The sequence below is a fragment of the Colias philodice genome, chromosome 7 (assembly GCF_061535455.1).
Source record: "Colias philodice isolate Cphi_HAF_F1 chromosome 7, ilColPhil1 Martin Lab GWU primary, whole genome shotgun sequence".
Lineage (NCBI taxonomy): Eukaryota > Metazoa > Arthropoda > Insecta > Lepidoptera > Pieridae > Colias > Colias philodice.
Genome location: NC_143092.1, coordinates 3,919,724 through 3,940,017, shown reverse-complemented (window position 1 = coordinate 3,940,017; position 20,294 = coordinate 3,919,724). Strand labels below are relative to the sequence as shown.

At 33.1% G+C, this 20,294-nt stretch overlaps 1 protein-coding gene and 1 long non-coding RNA gene across 3 annotated transcripts in view; both read left to right on the top strand.

Moving 5' to 3' along the window:
- The window catches only part of moody (G-protein coupled receptor moody), a 47,855-nt gene that overhangs the window by 8,516 nt on the left and 19,045 nt on the right, over positions 1-20,294 (top strand). The window lies entirely within an intron of this gene.
- LOC149486987 (uncharacterized) lies at positions 6,079-7,585 on the top strand. Its single transcript, XR_016315863.1, has 3 exons — positions 6,079-6,185; positions 6,506-6,986; positions 7,036-7,585. It is a non-coding gene; the product is annotated as an uncharacterized LOC149486987 (long non-coding RNA).

Sequence of the window (20,294 nt, the reverse complement as noted above, 5' to 3'; positions counted from 1 at the left end):
TCCTCTTTGATATTTCCTGTGATCCAACAAATTATCGTCTTAATTATCTGTGCTTTTAATAGAATATAATATTTATCTGTAAGTATAAATGTATCTTTTATTTCGGTGTGATATTTTTTTTATTGTGCAGTTCTCGTGAACCACGCTTCTTTTCAAAATTTGTGACAGGCTGAAATTATTTTAATTTTAATTAACCTTCTAAAATACTACTAGGTACTTCAAATTAATTAAAATAATTGCGCTGTATTATGAAGTCTTTGAGTTAAATCTGAATAATAATGATAATTTAATAACTGTAAAATGTATTCATGCATCGCTGAGGTTTGTAATGTTGTGGAGTAATTTAATTATACGAGTATGACGCATATTACAGTTTCGCTGGACCAACCTGATAAAGTGTATTGTTAATGTGAAGTTTTAATTAAAAACATTCCGGTTAAATAGAAACAAAGCCCTAAGCTAACATCTGTCCATTTAATTGCTTTAATTAACCATCCCATGTTTCATTTTAATCCATCAGTCCTCGGAATCACAGACACAATAGAAAATCTATTGTGTCGCGCCCCGATCGGGGCTTACGGTGGTCAATGGGTTAAACAGGCCTTTTATTAAAATGACATCGTTTTAGTACAAGTTGGCGCGCGAGCTTGCATCTGGAGTTCCTTGATTCGATATCCGAAGACGTATTTGCACTCTTGGTTTGGCTAAGTACAAAGAGACAGAAAAGATGATTTATTTCATATATTTGAACATTTAAACTATGAAAACTTGCAAACACACTTGCAAACATAATTATGTCCAAGCATTACTATAAAATATCATAGTATCGTAGTTAGAACTAATGTATTCAGTCCAGACAATACAACAGTTAAATAAAATTTTACGAGAAAGTTTATCCAAAAACAAACATTTACTTTTAGTACGCAACAAATAGGCGTTTGTGTATATTTCCAAACAAATTTCTCATTTACAACAACGTAATATAGATTCAAGCACCTAATATTATACATATTATACACAAAGTTTTATGCTCTTGAAACTTAAAACTAAGTTATTAGATATATCAACACTAGCTGTGCCGCGCGGTTTCACCCACATTGCTCCGCTCCTGTTGGTCTTAGCGTGATGATATATAAACTTAAACCTATAGCCTTCCTCGATAAACAGGCTATCTAACACCGAAAGAATTTTTCAAATCGGATCAGTCGTTCCTGAGATTAGCGCGTTCAAACAAAAAAACAAACTCTTCAGCTATATAATATTAGTATAGATTAAAACCTGCAATTTATTCTTCACCTATTCCATTTAGTTAGGAAGTTATTATTTATGACAGGACAAAAATCAAAAGCACATGTTTTGGTTTTTTTTCATCTTCTCAACGGAAGTGAGTCAAGCTCCTTTGCCATTCCTTTTAAAAGAACATTTTGACACTAATTATCTAGATATTTATGAGTAAGTTTTGTGCCTGCCACTTCATCGGGTGACACATGTGCTTTTTCGAAATACCTTTATTACATTCTCTTTTATATGATTAAATTTGATTTAAAATGTATCAGTAGATTGGCAAAAAATGTCATTTCTTCTCTCCTATTGGTCTTAGTGTAATGTTATATTAGCTTAGATCATTAAGTTAATGATCTAAGTATATTATTAGCCTTATAGCCTTTCTCGATAATTCGCGCGTTCAGTTCAAACAAACCAACTCTTCAGCTTTATTAAAATATATTGGTATAGATTTCTTATTAGTGTCTATAAGTAAATAATAAATATATAAAGTTGTTTCACGTCGTGTGTGGCGGATTGACAAGGAAGCTTGTTTTCTTATCGATTACAAAACAAGACACGGTTGTTCTTAGTAATCTTTATTCGCATTTTTGTGTTATCCATCGCAAATATGTTGCATAAACAATACTGCATTTCATCATAAGTTTTATTGCAGATCAAATTATCACCTTATAAAATTATAAAATGCACGAAATACATAGTTTTACCAAGAATTTTAATATTTTTGCAAAAAAGGCAAAAAATTAGTAGAAATTTAAATTTGAATTATAAAATATACGATTCATTTATCATAATTTTCTTTTGTTAAAACTATCGAGTTAATTCACTACTTTTGTGTAGGTCGCAAATATCACATTGATCACATTCAAACATTTTTTATCTCATAATTAAGCAGAGACCGTAACAAAAAGGTTTTATCGTTTGACGCCAGTAAAAGGACCCTGATTTATTAATTTAATATGAAAATTCCATTTTGCCTAAAGTAGATATTATGAATAGTAATGGAAATTGATTCAGTGAAAAGTGAACTTACTCTTACACGTATACGCTTTTATACAATTAAAGAAGAGCCTTAAATGACATTAAAACGACACGGAATTTAAGTAAAACTGTCCTATTTGAATTAAAATTCTAAAGCTCAATACGTTAAAATTTATATTCCAATTTAATTCCACCACAGATAAAAAAGATTATATTAATTGATCTATCACCGGCCGCTGCCGAATAATACCATGAGCTGTCATGAAAGGATATTTAAAGTGGTTAATATCAGTTGGGCCACTATCGGCCCCCACATTGTCCCCAATTACAAGCAATTGTCGGCTGCATTCTATTCCACTGGTCACGCATGCTCTAATTAAAGCTTGTCTTGTTGTCTGTATGTTCATAGCAGATATAGTATTACTAGTATTACTAGCTGTGCCCCGCGGTTTTACCTGCAGTGCTCCGCGCCTGTTGGTCTTAGCGTGATTATATAATATAGCCTGTAGCCTTCCTCGATAAATGGGGTATCTGACACCGAAATAATTTTTAAAATCGGACTAGTAGTTCCTGAGATTAGTGCGTTCAACAAACAAACTCTTCAGCTTTATAATATTAGTATAGTTAGTTATTATCTGTGCAGCTGATATATATGGCAATAGCAACGATGAATAACCAGGAACTAATGTTAACCTTCATTGATCATTGAACTAAATATATAGTCATAATATTATTATGTTTCACTAGGTAGGTACATATGCGTAATGAAAAGATACTGCTAATAAAACACGAGAAATGCTAAATACTTATACTTCATATATCTTTGTAAATATGAACTCTATAAACTAAATACAACTGACTGAAAAAAATACTGAAAGATCGTACCGAATAAAAGACGGCTGTTACCTAAGTTTCATTTAATTTAATTTATAGGTTAGTATTATTTAAAGCAAAAGCTTTTATTTAAATATAAGGTAAAAAAATCCATCTTAATAAAATGTTTTTCATAGTTTAAGTCTAACACTTCTAATTAATAACGCGCTAAGTGTGGAGTAATTAAGCTCAGTTGGCTAATTAACGTGGACTGAAGTAAAGCAAGATGGATGTGCTACTATAGTCTTACAAAGAAACAAAAACTTTACCACGAAACCCACATAAAAATGTTAAGATAAAATTTAATCCATCATAACAATCTGGTATAATATTATACCGGCGTTTAAATAAATATGAATGAAAAATTGACTCTACTTTCTTTATTGATTCATAATTCATTGCTTGTTTGTGACTTGCAAAAATATTTACCTATAGAATTTTAATATGGAAAATCATTGACTTTATCCTTATGACCCTTATCTAGCCCTTACGTGATGCATTGTTATTTTTTCCTTAGTTGCTCCAGTGTGCATGCCGTTGCACCTTTCCTTAATATATTGTCATATTTTGATCATGCTCTTCAAATAAAATAAATATCAGCGCTGCAATATTAGCTGCCACATATAATTAATTAATATTAAAGGCTCACTATCTCCTATTTTCATAATTATATTAATATAAAAAAATGAATTGCTCTTAGTAACAAGTAACATAAACGTGAAGCATCGGTATTTATAATATACTTAAATGAATGTCGATTTTATTTTTTGTTGCAAATCGCCCTTCAATCGTCATACTTCCGCTTCTAGAATTTCTGAATGGATACCGTTTATCTGCTAATTTTGTTGATCATTCGTGTATTAAATTGTATTATCTCGATATCAAGTAGAGCATAAAGTAATTATACATAGTTTCTCTTCGTTTTTCCAACAAAAACATTGTAAAGGAAATATTCTTTCCATACAATAAAAATAAAACATGCAAATTATATGAGGCTAACACACTGTTTAATTTAAACTCAAACATTTATTTATTTAATTAGATTTCTTCTAGAAACACTTGAATCGTCATAGCATACACACGTCACTACATTTCATTTTTGAAAACTAGTTAAAAAATAATAATTTATATGTAGTTTACGTAAATACTTCGAATATTACGATCACAAATTGAGCTTAAGCAACTCCTAGCAAACCGTAATTGAAGAAAACGTAAAAGTTTTTTTGAAAAGCAATTAATTTTGTTAGTTACGCAGTCACACCGTTTAATGGCGTATGAAATTATAATTTTCTGCAAAACACATTATTCTTATATGACGACATAATCTTAGATAAAATTATAAAACAATGACTTTGGTAATGCAATTCAAATTCATTACGTCACAGTATATTTTTTACGTAATTTACAAAAAAAAACCTGTACCTGTGAGGCAACACACATCAATGATCAAACAACTACCGTAAAGCAACGAAATAATTAAAAAGACCTTAGACCTTAGTAGAAGTATGTATATAACAACAGTCCATACATTTTATTTATATAAATAATGAATACAAAGTCTGGATAAACACCTATAAAGTTTTACGTACACTCAACGATGAACGACTTGGTAAAAATGTTGTTGCTATAAAAATAATAATAACTTCAACACTTCCCAAGAAACATATTCATAACATACAAAGACGTCTGGACTGTCTATATTTTTATTCATACGTAAGAGTTCACAGCATAAACAGTAAGAAAATACCGTATCTTGAAAATAAATTTAAATTTCATACTGGACACATACGTTACTTATCTATCATATCAATCTACATATTATGTATATTTATTATTTTGTAATCTGTGACATAAGCTATGATTAAATAAAATAATGTTAAAATATTACTAAGGTATTTCTTCATTTTAGTCCTAATAAAAATACATTTCAAATATAGCCACATTGATATTATAACTTTATAAGTATAGATATAGTCAGGCTAATAATTCGTTATTATGGATTTGTCATGAAAATGGACTCTATCTTTGTATATTATACCAAATATATTAGAAAAGTATAAATACATTTTTAAGAAAACACCATTAATCCTCGATAATAAACTATTTCCGTTATTTTATGGTAACAGGTAACCGCAGCCGGTTATTGCGGAAGCTCCACAAAGTTTACGTTATATTTGGGAGAACATTTTTTTATCGAATAGGAAATAAGTAAACATTTTTCATAATAATAGTCCAATAATTCATGAATATTATCCATTTTTAACTTTATTCACTGTTACAATGAACATTTTAATTATTTATCACAACGTAATAATTAAAAAACATTTTCTTAATTCTCAGTAGGTAGTTTCTTAAGACTCTGCATTCTATATAAGCATTCATTTGAAATTTTATGTTACACTCATAACTGTTAATACATATTAGCATACATTTCTATACTACTGCAGTTGTAATTTGTAAATATTTTTTTTTCGGTATTTTAATCGTAAAGAGATTCATTATCGTATTCATCTTTCCACACGCATCTACCGTAACGTTCTTTTAAAGAATACAAGATTATTTAACTAGAAAGCAACGCAAAACATAATCAATAAATTACACATAAAAACATTCACTATGTAACGGAGTGTTAAATCTATGAGAGATTTATATGTGGCCTGATAAAAGCGTCTATCAGACCGTGTACGAGTTAAAAAATGAATGGCTTATAAATCTAAAGACCATTGAACATTGACGGGATAAAGTAATGCTTATTTTAAAAGCATTTTGCGAGTATTGTATTGCAAATACGCGAGATGAATTATTTAGTCGAATTATATCTATTTTCGTACCACATTTATAGAAAAGTTTCAGGCATAGGGGAGACCGAGGATGGTTGGCTATAGGGGCAGGTAGACTAAACAACAATAACTCGCCACCATCACGTGTTTTCCATCAACCAATCACGAGCGACGATGCCTCCCTACGACCCGCTAACTTGTGTGAAGTGAGCCGCCGCAGTCGCGTGGCGTTCGTGAGTGGCATCACATGTTGTATTTTTGGTCTCGGTAAGTAACTTTTTTCGTTCGTACTTTTTTTGTTATTGTGTCTTTGGATCTGTTAGAAACAATGCTGTTGTTATGCCAAATGTAAATATGATAATTTTATTCTATATTACACAGTATTGCTTCCATGTTAGTGCCAGAGTTTGCATATGATACGCAGGTGAAATTCAAAATGGCGTCAGGGGTTGGTTGACTAATTTTGTTCGGGGTAGGTAGACTAATTGGTCAACCAACCCCTTCATAATAAGTATAACATTTTATCATTTATTTATAGAATTGTGTGGGCTAATGATAAGTGGAAAATTACAGTTGTATTTTTACAGAAAATGAGGACGTACAAAAGAAAATCTGAAAGGGGTGATGTACCAAAAGATATCATAGAAAGAGCTTGCCACGCAGTAATCTTCGATAATAATAGCATCAACGCCACATCAAAGAAATAGCAAATTCCATACAAAACGTTGCATCGTTATGTGAACCTCGGGAAAGCTGATTTGACCTAGGACACGGCGGGGTACATAAAAAATAGGCAGGTATTTAGCGATGGCGAAGAAAATAAACTGGTAGCTTATTTGAAGACGGCTGCTGACATTTATTATGGATTAACACTGTATGAGACACGCAAGTTTGCATTTGAATACGCAAAAAAGAATAATAAAACTGTACCTGAATCTTGGAATACAAAATTAATGGCTGGCGAAGATTGGCTTGGTAATTTCTTAAAACGTCATCCCTCGTTATCAATAAGATCACCTCAACCTACAAGCCTGTCTAGAGCTACGTCGTTCAACAAACAAAATGTAAGTGAGTTCTTTGTTAACTTGCAAACAGTTTACGAACGATTAAATCTAAGCCCAGGTGATATTTGGAATGTTGATGAGATGGGACTTACAACAGTCCATGTGCCTAATAGAGTCATAGCTCGCCGGGGTATTAAAAATTTGGGTAAAATGACTTCGGCTGAAAGAGGCACTTTAGTGACAATTGCAGTAGCAATTTCAGCTCTCGGCAACATGGTTCCCCCGTTTTTTGTTTTTCCAAGAGTACATTTCAAGGAGCATTTTCTTAAGGCGGGTCCTATAGGTTCAGAAGGTGACGCTAACCCATCTGGGTGGATGAAAGAAGAAAATTTCATAAAATACGCAAAGCATTTTGTGAAACACTTGAAACCCAGTAAAGAAAAGCCTATTCTTCTGCTCTTGGACAACCACGACTCCCATTTATCAATCGAGGTGCTGGATTATTTCAAAAACAATGGGATTACATTTTTGTCATTCCCCCCTCATTGTAGCCACAAACTACAACCACTTGACAGAAGCGTTTACGGACCTATCAAGAAATATTACAATAAAGCCAGCGACAACTGGCTAGCTACTCACCCTGGAAAAACCATCACAATTTACGATATTCCGGAATTGTTAAAAATATCTCTAATTATATAATTACTTACTATATAGTAAAGTTCTTTATTAACCGAGAATGGATCTCAAATTTAAGTTTGTTTATAATTAAATAAAAAGTTTCTATCATTTAGTACATTTTTATGTTTTATTTTATACTAATCCTCTTTATGTACACTAATTACTGCCTAGGTCAACCTACCCCATGCATATAGTCAACTTACCCCGGATATGGGGTAGGTTGACCAAGCGTCAGGGGTTTAGAAAATCGACTAAATAAATATTATAATGATAAATATATAGGTTATAGATTAGTATTTTAGGTACCTGAATAGTTCTTCTATCTGTATCAACTGCTATTTTTGTTATATACAGTTAAACATCAGAGATATACGAGCTTAAGTCAAAAGTTAGTCAACCATCCCCGGTCTCCCCTAGTATGGGAGTGTTTGATGTAAAATTATTGGATATTTCCCGTTTTATTTTTAAAAAGTTATTATTGTCATTTTATTCATTAGCTACAGGGCTTTCGATATCAGTTTAAAGTTTTTTGATATCTGCAATAGTTACGGAATAACACTTAACGATTACACCCTGTATATTTAAGTTTTTATAATATTTGCTTTTGATTATATTCATATAACTAGTAAGATTTTTAATTGAATAACGAACTGTGAGACGTGGTCCAAGTTTGCCGCCTGGATTTCATTTCATACTTGAGCAATTAGGTCACAGACTTTGCGAACTATAATTACAAGAAAAGATTCATAACATCATATTATTTTCGTATAGATATTAGTTTCACGGAGGCTGAATGACTCTTAATTACCTTTATTTTTACTGATTTGACCTCCTTTTCCCTTGTATGGTAGTTTTAGTTTGAAAATGTTTACATCGCTCAAAAGAAGACAGTGAGCTGATACTACGAAATAGGACTTTGCAATGTATCACATAATATTTATTTGTTACGAAATCGGGACTCATGCAATAAACCTAGACCAGACTTATAAACTTGAGAGCTTCTAAAAATAGCACGTGTTTATTGGATATCCTAATAAAAATGTGGGTTAATCGGCCATTTGTTCTTCGTCGTTTGAAGGATTGATTTACTTTTGACCTGAGGGAGTAATACTCCGTAGAACGTACCAACCCTTTGGGGTACGTTGACAATTGAAAGGTCCAAATTTTTGGGCCAAGTCAATACTGGAAGCATTTGATTTATTTGAAGACATGGCCAAATATTTCTGTTTTATATTTGAGTTTTATTTCTGAACCATTAACCAAAGTTCATAGAACACCCTGAAAATATTGAGAGTATAAAAAAGCTACCGTACGTTGAGTATAAAGATAATTCCACAAACGCAAAAATTACAATTAAAACGGCATAAAAATATAAAATACATGTTCTATAAGTTACCAGAAGTTCACAATTTCCCGGATCTATAAAACCATGACATAATTGCTATTTTATCGCTTCTATCCATACGAATTAGACAATAGTTTGGTCATTCAATCTTCCAAGTTATGTTTTTCAAAGATTTCGCCTAATTTGTAGAGCAAAGAACTCTGAGTGTTGCCAAACTACCCTCATAACTGCCCGGTCAATGCCGTTTGGAAATTATCCAATTCAATTCCAACAATCTGAAAAATTAGAACTTTTATAACTCAAGTGTTTTAGTTTTTAGTTCAAAACGAGGTCATGGTAAGTCCTTCATAAGTCCCATTCGTTTTCATTGTTTAAAACGCTCTCGTAAGATAATGGAAAAATTATTTTGTTTTTCTTTGTGTACATGAGGAGTTAAATTGCATATTATTCCCTTCAAACTATAATATAACTTTTCGACTCGTGGATATCATGATCTGACCTTAAAAAGTAAAAAGGTACTTCATAATATTATTCAGCGTTGGTTGCCCTATAAAAGCTCTGCAAAAGATATAGAATTATCATTAATCCTCTTAAAATGCATTTTTAGTTTTTACGCCCATTTTTCAGTAGCACTCTAAAGAAACGTAAGTCATCATGTTCAAAGACAAAGATATTATATTGTTGAAAAATATAAAAAATTAAGAATTCTTATTAAATTCAATTCAAATAATATCCAGAAAAACTTCTCCGATTTCTTAATTACCTTCAGAAAAATATTCAAATCAGTTTTCTATAAGTGACAGATAATATCTGGAAAATATAAAATTACATATTCATAAGCCTCCAACCGCATGAATCACTGACGTCTCAATGAGTCACCATCACGTAAGAGCGGGGGCACACGATGCGTTGCGGTGGCGGTGCGGCGCCGGAGCGGTGTCGCTGCGTCGTCTTACATAGAAATATCTGTGGCATGTCACACGATGCGCTCCGGCGCCGCACCGGACTTGTAACCGCCAAGACGAGGCGGGGAGGGGTGAATGCGGTGCGACGTCGGAGCGGCACCGCTCAGTTGTTTTGCGTCACAAGGAAGGACACGCTGTGCAACGCTGCTACGACGCCGCTGCGACATAACAACGTTACGGCGCCGCACCGCTCGTGTGCCCACTGACACGGTGAAATCCTTGCGGTGCGGCGCCGCAACGCATCGTGTGCCTGTGCCCTAACTTACCTCACGATGTCAATACCTGCTTTGTTCTAAGAAATCACGCTCAGCTGTTTATCGTACAAGTATGTGACTTTGTAAGGATGTATTTATATTATATGATGATAAGTTATATAGTTTTCATCGTATTGAACAAAATATGAATGCCAAAGTCACTCTGTTAGTATGTTACGAATTCACGCTAAACCCCTGTACCGAGTTTGACATTTGGTAGAAACAACCTTGCGAAAGGGCACTGGGTTTTTAAAACAAAAATATAAATTGAAGCATACTGCATAGGTATCGTTGTAGTCTACTTGATAAGTTGAAAATGGCGTAAACTAGAGATAAGGCTCTTAAAAATACGTGCGATAGCTCATTTGATTCGGAATGACGTCTAGAAAAATGTATCGGAAATGTTTATTAGCACACAAAAAATTGCAAAAGTTATAGGCAAATTAAGTTTCAAAAAAATAGGTATTTCGTTTATTGTTAATAACTCCGAAATTATTAACATTTCAGAAATTTTGAAAAAAGATTCTTAAAGAGGAGGAAATTTCCAACGAAAAACTCCTGACTCCCGGAATTCTATCTCCATTATTTATAATTTTAATTGAACGCTGAAAATAGGCCTCCGCGCGGCATTTTTAGATAGCGCGCGCGGCTTCAAAACCGAGCACGTCACACTAATTATTTTTTTTAAGGTATTAAATATTAATTAAAAAATTTAAAGAATTATAATAATTTTTTCAATTTAAGTAAATTGATCAAAAAACTAGAAATTTCTAGTTTTTTGTTAACTTGAAAAAATTATTATAAACAAAGTATTAACATTTTTTAAACTTTTATGGCGCGATCTTATTAAGTATATTTATATGAAGGGCTCCACGAAGTGAAAAATTTTACCGACAATTATTTAAACATTTTTTTTAATGTGCAATAAGGCCGGAAGTTCAAAAAAATTTCGTTAGTTAACATTTGTCTAATTTGTTGAAAAATTAACTTTAAGTAAAATTTCCAACGGGAGCAAATTCTTTGAAGTGTTCGGAATACACCATAATTTTTTTAAATTTTTAAATTAATATTTAATACCTTAAAAAAATAATTAGTGTGACGTGCTCGGTTTTGAAGCCGCGCGCGCTATCTAAAAATGCCGCGCGGAGGCCTATTTTCAGCGTTAAATTAAAATTATAAATAATTGAGATAGAATTCCGGGAGTCTGGAGTTTTTCGTTGGAAATTTCCTCCTCTTTAAGAATCTTTTTTCATAATTTCTGAAATATTAATAATTTCGGAGTTATTAACAATAAACGAAATACCTATTTTTTTTAAACTTAATTTGCCTATAACTTTTGCAATTTTTTGTGTGCTAATAAACATTTCCGATACATTTTTCTAGACGTCATTCCGAATCAAATGAGCTATCGCACGTATTTTTAAGAGCCTTATCTCTAGTTTACGCCATTTTCAACTTATCAAGTAGACTATTGCAGGCAATACGGGATATGCATTGTGACCAGAATTTTATACATAACTAGCGGTCCGCCCCGGCTTCGCCCGTGGTACATGTTTACGTTTTCTCTACATAAGAACCATCCTCGTACTTCAAGGAATATAATAAAAAAAGAATTATCGAAATCGGTTCAGCCGTTCTCGAGTTATGCGCTTACCAACACATTTTGCGATTCATTTTTATACAGGGTGTAATCGTTAAGTGTGCACAGGCGATTTTTCCGTAAGTATCACAGATAACAAAAAACTTTAAACTGATATCGAAAGTACTTAACCTAATGAGTAAAATGGCGGTAATAAATTTTTAAAAATAAATCGAGAAATATCAAAAAAATTATCTCTAAACCCTCCCATACATTAAGTATGAAATATGAATATCCCATATATATTACCTACATTTAATATGAAAGATTTTAGCTTTCTTTTTCTTTTTTTGGTTTTCTGCTTTAATTACTTCGCAAATTTGAAGTGACATTTTCCACGTTTTTCCGGACATTTTCACGCATTTTCCGGATATTTTCCGGGAATTTTCCAGGCATTTTCCGGACATTTCCCTGACATAGCCTGTAAATGTCTGGAAAATCCCCGGGAAATGCTCGGAAAATCCCCGGAAAATGCCAGGGAAATGTCTGGAAAAGGTCTGGAAAACATCCGGAAAATCCCCGGGAAATGCTCGGAAAATCCCCGGAAAATGTCTGGAAAATCCTCGGAAAATGTCCGGAAAATGTCTGGAAAACATCCGGAAAACCCCCGGGAAATGCTCGGAAAATCCCCGGAAAAGCCTGGGAAATTCCCGGAAAATGCTCGGAAATTCTCGGAAAATCCCCGGGAAATGCTCGGAAAATCCCCGGAAAATGCTCGGAAAATCCCCGAAAAAGCCTGGGAAATTCCCGGAAAATAACCGGAAAATGCCTGGGAAATGCTCGGAAAATGCGTGGAAATTTCCGGAAAAACCGTGGGAAAATCCCCGGTAAATGCCAGGGAAATGTCCGGAAAATGTCTGGAAAACATCCGGAAAATCCCCGGGAAATGCTCGGAAAATCCCCGGAAAATTTCTGGAAAATCTCCGGAAAACATCCGGAAAATCCCCGGGAAATGCTCGGAAAATCCCCGGAAAAGCCTGGGAAATTCCCGGAAAACAACCGGAAAATGCCTGGGAAATGCTCGGAAAATGTCCGGAAAATATCCGCGGGAAATGAACGGAAAATCCCCGGAAAAGCCTGGGAAATTCCCGGAAAATAACCGGAAAATGCCTGGGAAATGCTCGGAAAATGCGTGGAAAATATCCGGAAAATGCGTGAAAATGTCCGGAAAGTATCCGGGAAATGCTCGGAAAATCCCCGGGAAATGCTCGGAAAATCCCTGGGAAATTCCCGGAAAATGTCTGGAAAATCCCGGAAAATAACCGGAAAATGCCAGGGAAATGTCTGGAAAATATCCGGAAAACGCGTGGAAATGTCCGGAAAAAGCGTGGAAAATGCCTGGAAAATGCTCGGAAAATCCCCGGAATATCCGGAAAATGCGTGAAAATGTCCGGAAAAAGTGTGGAAAATGCCACTTCAAATTTGCGAAGTAATTAAAGCAGAAAACCAAAAAAGAAAAAGAAAGCTAAAATCTTTCATATTAAATGTATATGGGATATTCTAATTTCATACTTAATGTATGTGAGGGTTTAAAGATAATCTTTTTGATATTTCTCGATTTATTTTAAAAAATTTATTACGGCCATTTTACTCATTAGGTTAAGTACTTACGATATCAGTTTAAAGTTTTTTTGTTATCTGTAATACTTACGGAAAAATCGCCTGTGCACACTTAACGATTACACCCTGTATATAGGTAAGATTATAAAATACAATAACAAATTGTGAGCATTATTAAATCTTTTCAAATACCTAGTTTCTAATTTATATATTAATATTGTAATACTCAAACATTGAAATATGTAGTAAAATACTAAAATTAATTAGAACATATTATACTATCGTTTAATTTTGAATTAATTATTACAATTAAGTTATTTCAGCCTCTTGGCCTCTTAAATTGAAATGTTTAATACTACCTATATTAAACATTTCAAATTAAATTAGACGAGGTAATTAATTCAAATCAAATAAATCACATTATTACTTTTAAAATATGTAGAACACTGGTCTCTAACGTTATTGCTTTTATAAAGCACTACGTTTTCTCTATAAGAACCATACATATACTTCAAGGAATATTATATTATTATAAAAAAAGAATTAACGAAGTCGGTTCAGCCGTTCTCGAGTTATGCGCTTTCCAACACATTTTGCAATTCATTTTTACTAGGACGTACTAACATTTATACAGACAAAAATATAGATCATAACCACCACAGCTCAAAAAGGCTTTCGTTGATCACACTTATTTCCGGTTGTCGCTCGTGATTTCCGGTTATTCGCCATTTTCAATACTTACCCATGACCAAAAACTATAACCATAACTTAATATTGATATTCATTTACACCATGTTTTATGACGTAACGTAAAATATTCCGAAATAACATATTATCTTTAGGGTATCTCCCCGTGATCACGCCCTCTGCAAAGTGCAAAGGGTGCGAAACGTCGGGATAATATTATCACTACTCACTACATAGTATGTATAAAACAAAGTCGCTTTCCCTGTCCCTATGTCCCTATGTCCCTTTGTACGCTTAAATCTTTGAAACTACGCAACGGATTTTGATGCGGTTTTTTTTAATAGATAGAGTGATTCAAGAGGAAGGTTTATATGTATAATAACATCCATTAAATAGTGGAGAAGTACTGTTATTTTTGAGGTTTCTAATGTGATGTCGTAAATAATTACATTTTTTCCCCTTACCTACATTGCAAACGCAGGCTAAACCCTACGAGTTTTATCAAAATAATGTACTAAGTATTGTACACTTTGAAAAGGTCTACAGAAAAGTCCGCGATGGTATATGTCTATCTCTTATGGATAACCCACAATAACTTTTTTTTGTCATTTACTTTTTACGACAAATAATGGTTAATTTTCGAAGCGATTTTAACGAATACAGCATTAATCCTTAACCAATGAAATACCTTGAATACATTGTTCATTTAATATAGATCTATATGGCCCTTTACACCGTATGATTTAAGTGAATATTTTCGAAGATATTACAGATTTAAAAATTGCGGGACGTAGCGTTTTCGGCGGTACCGGCCTACCGCCATTGCACCCGTGCGAAGCCGGGGCGGGTCGCTAGTAATGAATAAATCGCGTTTTAAATCCGTTAAAATCTTTAATTTCTAAATGTGTTTGAATTTACGCGAGCATTATTCGCGTAAATTCAAACACTAGAAAAATACTATGATATTATCTATAAACTTTATTTATATAAATACTCTTTACAGTTTGCAAAACATGCATCGATTAAATTAAAACAAATATTATACTTACAAGATACTTACTTGAAGTAAATATTATACTTGCAATAAATGATGCGAGAAGCGTTCCACTACAACCTGTTGCTAACATTTTCTGTACTGAAAAGTTTCCTTTGTAAAAATACAATAATCTTTTCTTAAGGTGAATGGTACCTATTGGAAAAATAAATGAAACAAAAATTAAATAGCAAAGAGTGAAGGAAATATAATTTTAAAATTGTAAACATAATAACGATGTATTTTGTAAAGTTTGTTTTATATTAAATATGAAATTCAAAGCAATATTAAAATGTATAAGATGATAGGTACGTTAATAGGCACCTACTACATAATATTTAGTAGTCTGTGACGATAGTAAGGTAGTAATTAAAAATATCATCATCAATGTATTAGCAATAGGGCATGCACCCGGGTTTACCCGGTTCCGAAAAACCCGGGTAAACCCGGGTTTTTTGATGATCTTGAGAACCGGGTCTGAATAGTATGAAACCCGGTTCTCCCGGTTCCGACCAAAATATTAAAATATAAAGTATTATTTATATTTTGCTGCATTATTTTAACAAATTTATTGTATCTGGCAACGTCAGACTCACGTGCATCGCGAATTTTCGTGCCACGCCTCAAACGTGGCTCCGATTGGTTGTCTAACCTTAGATGCTATAAGTTTCCTACGGTTGTATTACCAAAAAAAGTTAGGCTTCGAAAATGACAAAAATTAGGCTACAGAAATATTTTTATTAGATTTCTCGTGAATTTGAAAAGCTGTTAATTTTACTGATTCATATTTAATGATCCAGTCATGTTTTTGTTTTTGGTATCAAGCTGAAATTTATATCGAATACTCAAGTCTTCGGTCCCTTTTATGTGAAAAAGTCGAACTCACAAGCCAACGCATCAAAAGATACAGCCGTAAATGCTGAAAAATTTCGACATTCGCATGGGACTCAAAACCTACAGCTGGGTACTTTTCATGTTTTTATGTGATATTATGATAACAAGAGCGCCGAGACAACCGTCAAAACGCTAAGGAATAGAAAACGCTATCGATACAAATTGACATAAGCGTATGATGTTTTGCCTAAGGATTCGGTCACACTACCAACGACGACGACGACCACAAACAAAATTTTCATCCAGTCGAAATTAAATATATTGTGCAAAACACAATTAAAAAAATTTTTTCGAGATCAATGGATAAAAAAATAGGTTTTTCGTAGAAACGGTAGCTTCTAGAAAAAAATGTATTTAACCTTTTTTATAGATAATTTTATGATGTACAATTTTGGTTCCAGGTGATTGTATGTCTCGGCGAAAATCGCAAAAAAATCTATTTTTTTATTAATTGACCTCGAATTAATTTTTTTCCGAGTACCGTAATGACGGGAGATTTAAATATTTTATTTTGAATAAATTTTGGCAAGATTTGAATTTTGGTCGTGGTCGTCATCGTCGTTGGTAGTGTGACCGAAGCATTACCAAAATATCATGAGCTTATGTCAATAATTAGCGTTAGCAATTTCTATTCCTCGGCGATACTGACGTTTGACTAAGGGCCAAGGTACTTTTATAAGACTGATAAATAAAGAGAAGTATTGAAATTTAATAAAATAAGACACAAGCCGCGTAAACTAAAGGCCTATCAGGTACTTTTGCAGTTACTTTTGTTTAATTTCGTATTTTTTCCGAAGTATTATAAAAGAACCGGGTAACCCGGTTCTACCCGGTTCTGAGCTCGATTTGGAACCGGGTTTCAAAAACTTGGAACCGGATCCGGTTCTGCATGCCCTAATTAGCAATGTTCTGCCATACTATCCGTAATAAATAAAATAATAGGAAGTAAGTCTGACCAAGATAACTGAGTCATAGTGAAGCTGTTTTGTTAATTTTTTTACCGTAAAGTAGACTTTCAAATTTTTGCCGTGACTCAGATTTTACAATACACATCGATGTGTCATCTAGGAGCAATCACCATTTTGAGCTCGTTTACCTGTTAGGTGAAGGTGCTTATGAATGGATTGTAAAATCGTTGTAGCAATAATAATTATTATGATAACAATTGCTAAGAATGTTATAAATCTATATTTAATATTATAAAGCTGAAGAGTTTGTTTGTTTGTTTGTTTGAACGCGCTAATCTCAGGTACTACTGGACCGATTTGAAAAATTCTTTCGGTGTTAGATAGCCTATTTATAGAGGAAGGCTATATTATATCATTAGGCTAAAACCAACAGGATCGGAGCCACGCGGGTAAAGCCGCGAAGCGCAGCTATTATATTATATCTAAACTAGTAGGTACTGTTAAAAAATTATATGGTAAAGCCTAGCTACTATTAGGACATTGTATTCTAATCGGATCATTACAAACATTTGAAGCCACACTTCGTAATGTGTATCGCAAAATCAATTTCCACTTAAATTTCACCCCTTGACCTTAACGTAACCTTAACCTTCTGGAGCCCTTAATTAAATTATTGTTATTTTAATTTATACCTTCGTCAACTCCGTCACACTATAAACGTTTGATTGCAAGAACATTTTAATAAGTATTTTAATTAAAATGTATGTAGTAAGCAATGAACTGGAATTTAATGAATAACGCGTTATAAAATCTATAAAATTGTAACGAGTGGTTCCAAATTGAAAGTCTAAGGATTCGGCTAGATATTAAACTATTAATATATCTACATTTAATTTTATACTTTACTTAAATAAGACTTGATCTGTAATATTTACTCCACTTTTTCCTCGAATAAATCGATGGCTCGTTATGACTTTGCTAAACAAATTTCCTTCGCCTTCGTTCCGCAATAAGTTAATCTACCCAAATCAGCTTGGAATCTATTTTCTCATTCCCTTAAGGAATTTTTGTATCTGCTTTTAAAATAATTTATCAAAAATACAAAAAAAGGATCATAATTGTACAAATATTATAGAATATAGATAATGTATATGTATGAGTTATGAGTGTTCTTACGGTCAATAATTCGATAGTAAACGCATTTCAGCATATCGGTGGACTTTTATGGGAAGTATCCTTTAGTAATTTCTAGGCAAAGGTTTATTTTATTTTAATGCCTCTTCACACGCTGCTGTTGTCAACTAGATTATTGTATAAAATCAACAATTATATATTTGTCATCTGTATAACTTGAAGGCTTTGAAAAATATATAGGATGCATAGATTTGTTTCATAACATCGGGTGAATGCATATACAATTATAGAAATAAGCCAGCGTAATAATTAAATTCCATTGCAAAATCTTCGTGGTCCAGAAAATAAGTTAATAATCTCTTCTAGGCCACAGCAAAGTTGAAGACCGTTTCTAACCGTCGAATAATTAACCAGATAAGAGCTATTAAGTATTATGTGCTCTGTTTCGAACATTTAACTCCAACTGCTCTAAAACAGAACCAAGTCGATATCTATTACTATTAACTTGTTAAATAACCTAGAAGTCAAGAGCAAATTGCGAGCTTTAACTACCTAAGGCTTATTAACGGTTTTGAGCAAAATTAGAATAAAGTATGTACTTCATATTTTGTCGAGCGAAAAAAAGTCTGCAACAACGGACTCTATAGCTCGAGGAGGCTAAAACTTGTAAACCACAAAAGTAAATAAATAATCATTTGTTTACTTCTTCGATAATTTAACATAAGTAACTTCGATGTATTAAACTATAAGTAACATTAAATACTTATAATTACAATTAATTTTAAGATTAAATCAATAACTTAATGCTTTATAGCTAAAAATTAGCTTCAGAATATGGCACGAACCTAAATGAAATTTTCGTTGTAAAAAATATGTCTCATTGGATGTCGTAGCCGTAGGTTGCTTATTAATTTTTTATGCTTTCACATTTCTATCGGGTTGAAAGGTGATCCAGACGTAGTTTCAATCAATTTTACTGTCTTGTTTTTTACTAGCCATATAGTATTTTTGATCAAAAACTGCTGTTTACACGACCTTTTGTTGTTGCTGATATTACTGCAGACTGCTGAGTAAATGGACCAATTTTAATAAACCCAGCTTATGAACCTATTACAAATTGTCATAAATAACAAAGTATTTTTGCACAATGTGACTTTATTAGTTACTCCTTGCTATCTTTACGAGTAATACAGATGATATACATATAAAATTAGTTTTTTTTAGAGGAAATAACTAGCACATGACATTTTTGAAATTTTTTAATTATTGATATAAATTATTTCAAGCTCGTTTTTCGGAATTCAGTAGTTACTTATTATATATTTCCACTTTTCGATTAAAACAGTCGTGTTTGCGGGAGCTCACCTACTTGAAGACTAACTTTAAATTAATATAAGAAACAGACTCAAATGTCGTTTATGTGACTCACGTTAACAATACGAAAAGTCAGAAGACATCGGATATTCAAATCGCAAAGCATCGTAGGCGTTTCCTCCATTAGAGACAATGGCTGAGCCACTTGGCCTCTGTCGTGACAAATTAGTTAATTGCTGGAGCACTCTGGAGTCCAATGATCAGTTGTAGGAAATGAATCATTTGCCCATCGGTTTATATCAATTTATCTCTGGCGCCAATATTTATATCTTCCGTGGGATTTAAGCTAGGGCCACATCACCAGCCATAGTTATTGCGATCATAATATGAATTTGCCAGTTATTTCAATTCAGGGCGTAAACTGTCTGGAAATAAAAGGTCATAATACGGCCCCTGATGGCCTGATCTGTATCTGCTTTTGAGTTCTAGTTTGCATGTATTTGTTTACTTCAGGATTAGGTTAGGGTCCTACAATTTACTCTTTATTTTCGTCTTTTATATTTCGTCTTCGATAAGGAACATTTAGGGCTATTACATATTGTAAATTCTTCGCCATTCAACATTAATGTGAATAACACGTTCACACGTTCCTCAACAATCTGTCTTCCACGTCCCTAACCGATAATTGAATTCGTAAAGGCTTTTACGCATTTTCGCAAAGTACCACACACCTCGTCCTACTTACTTTAAAACGTTTTATCCTGAAAAAATATGGGCGGTGAATTTCCGAGAGAATTTTCTTTATGCGTCGGTAATCTTATCCCGGGCGAACGGTACAATGTCCCACATTACAACTATGTTCTCGGTACGATTTGGTTTCCTATTGTTTTTTATAAAACAATAAGTCTTTTGTGTGTAAAATACTGGAATTCATACAGTTTTCTATTCAAATAACGTT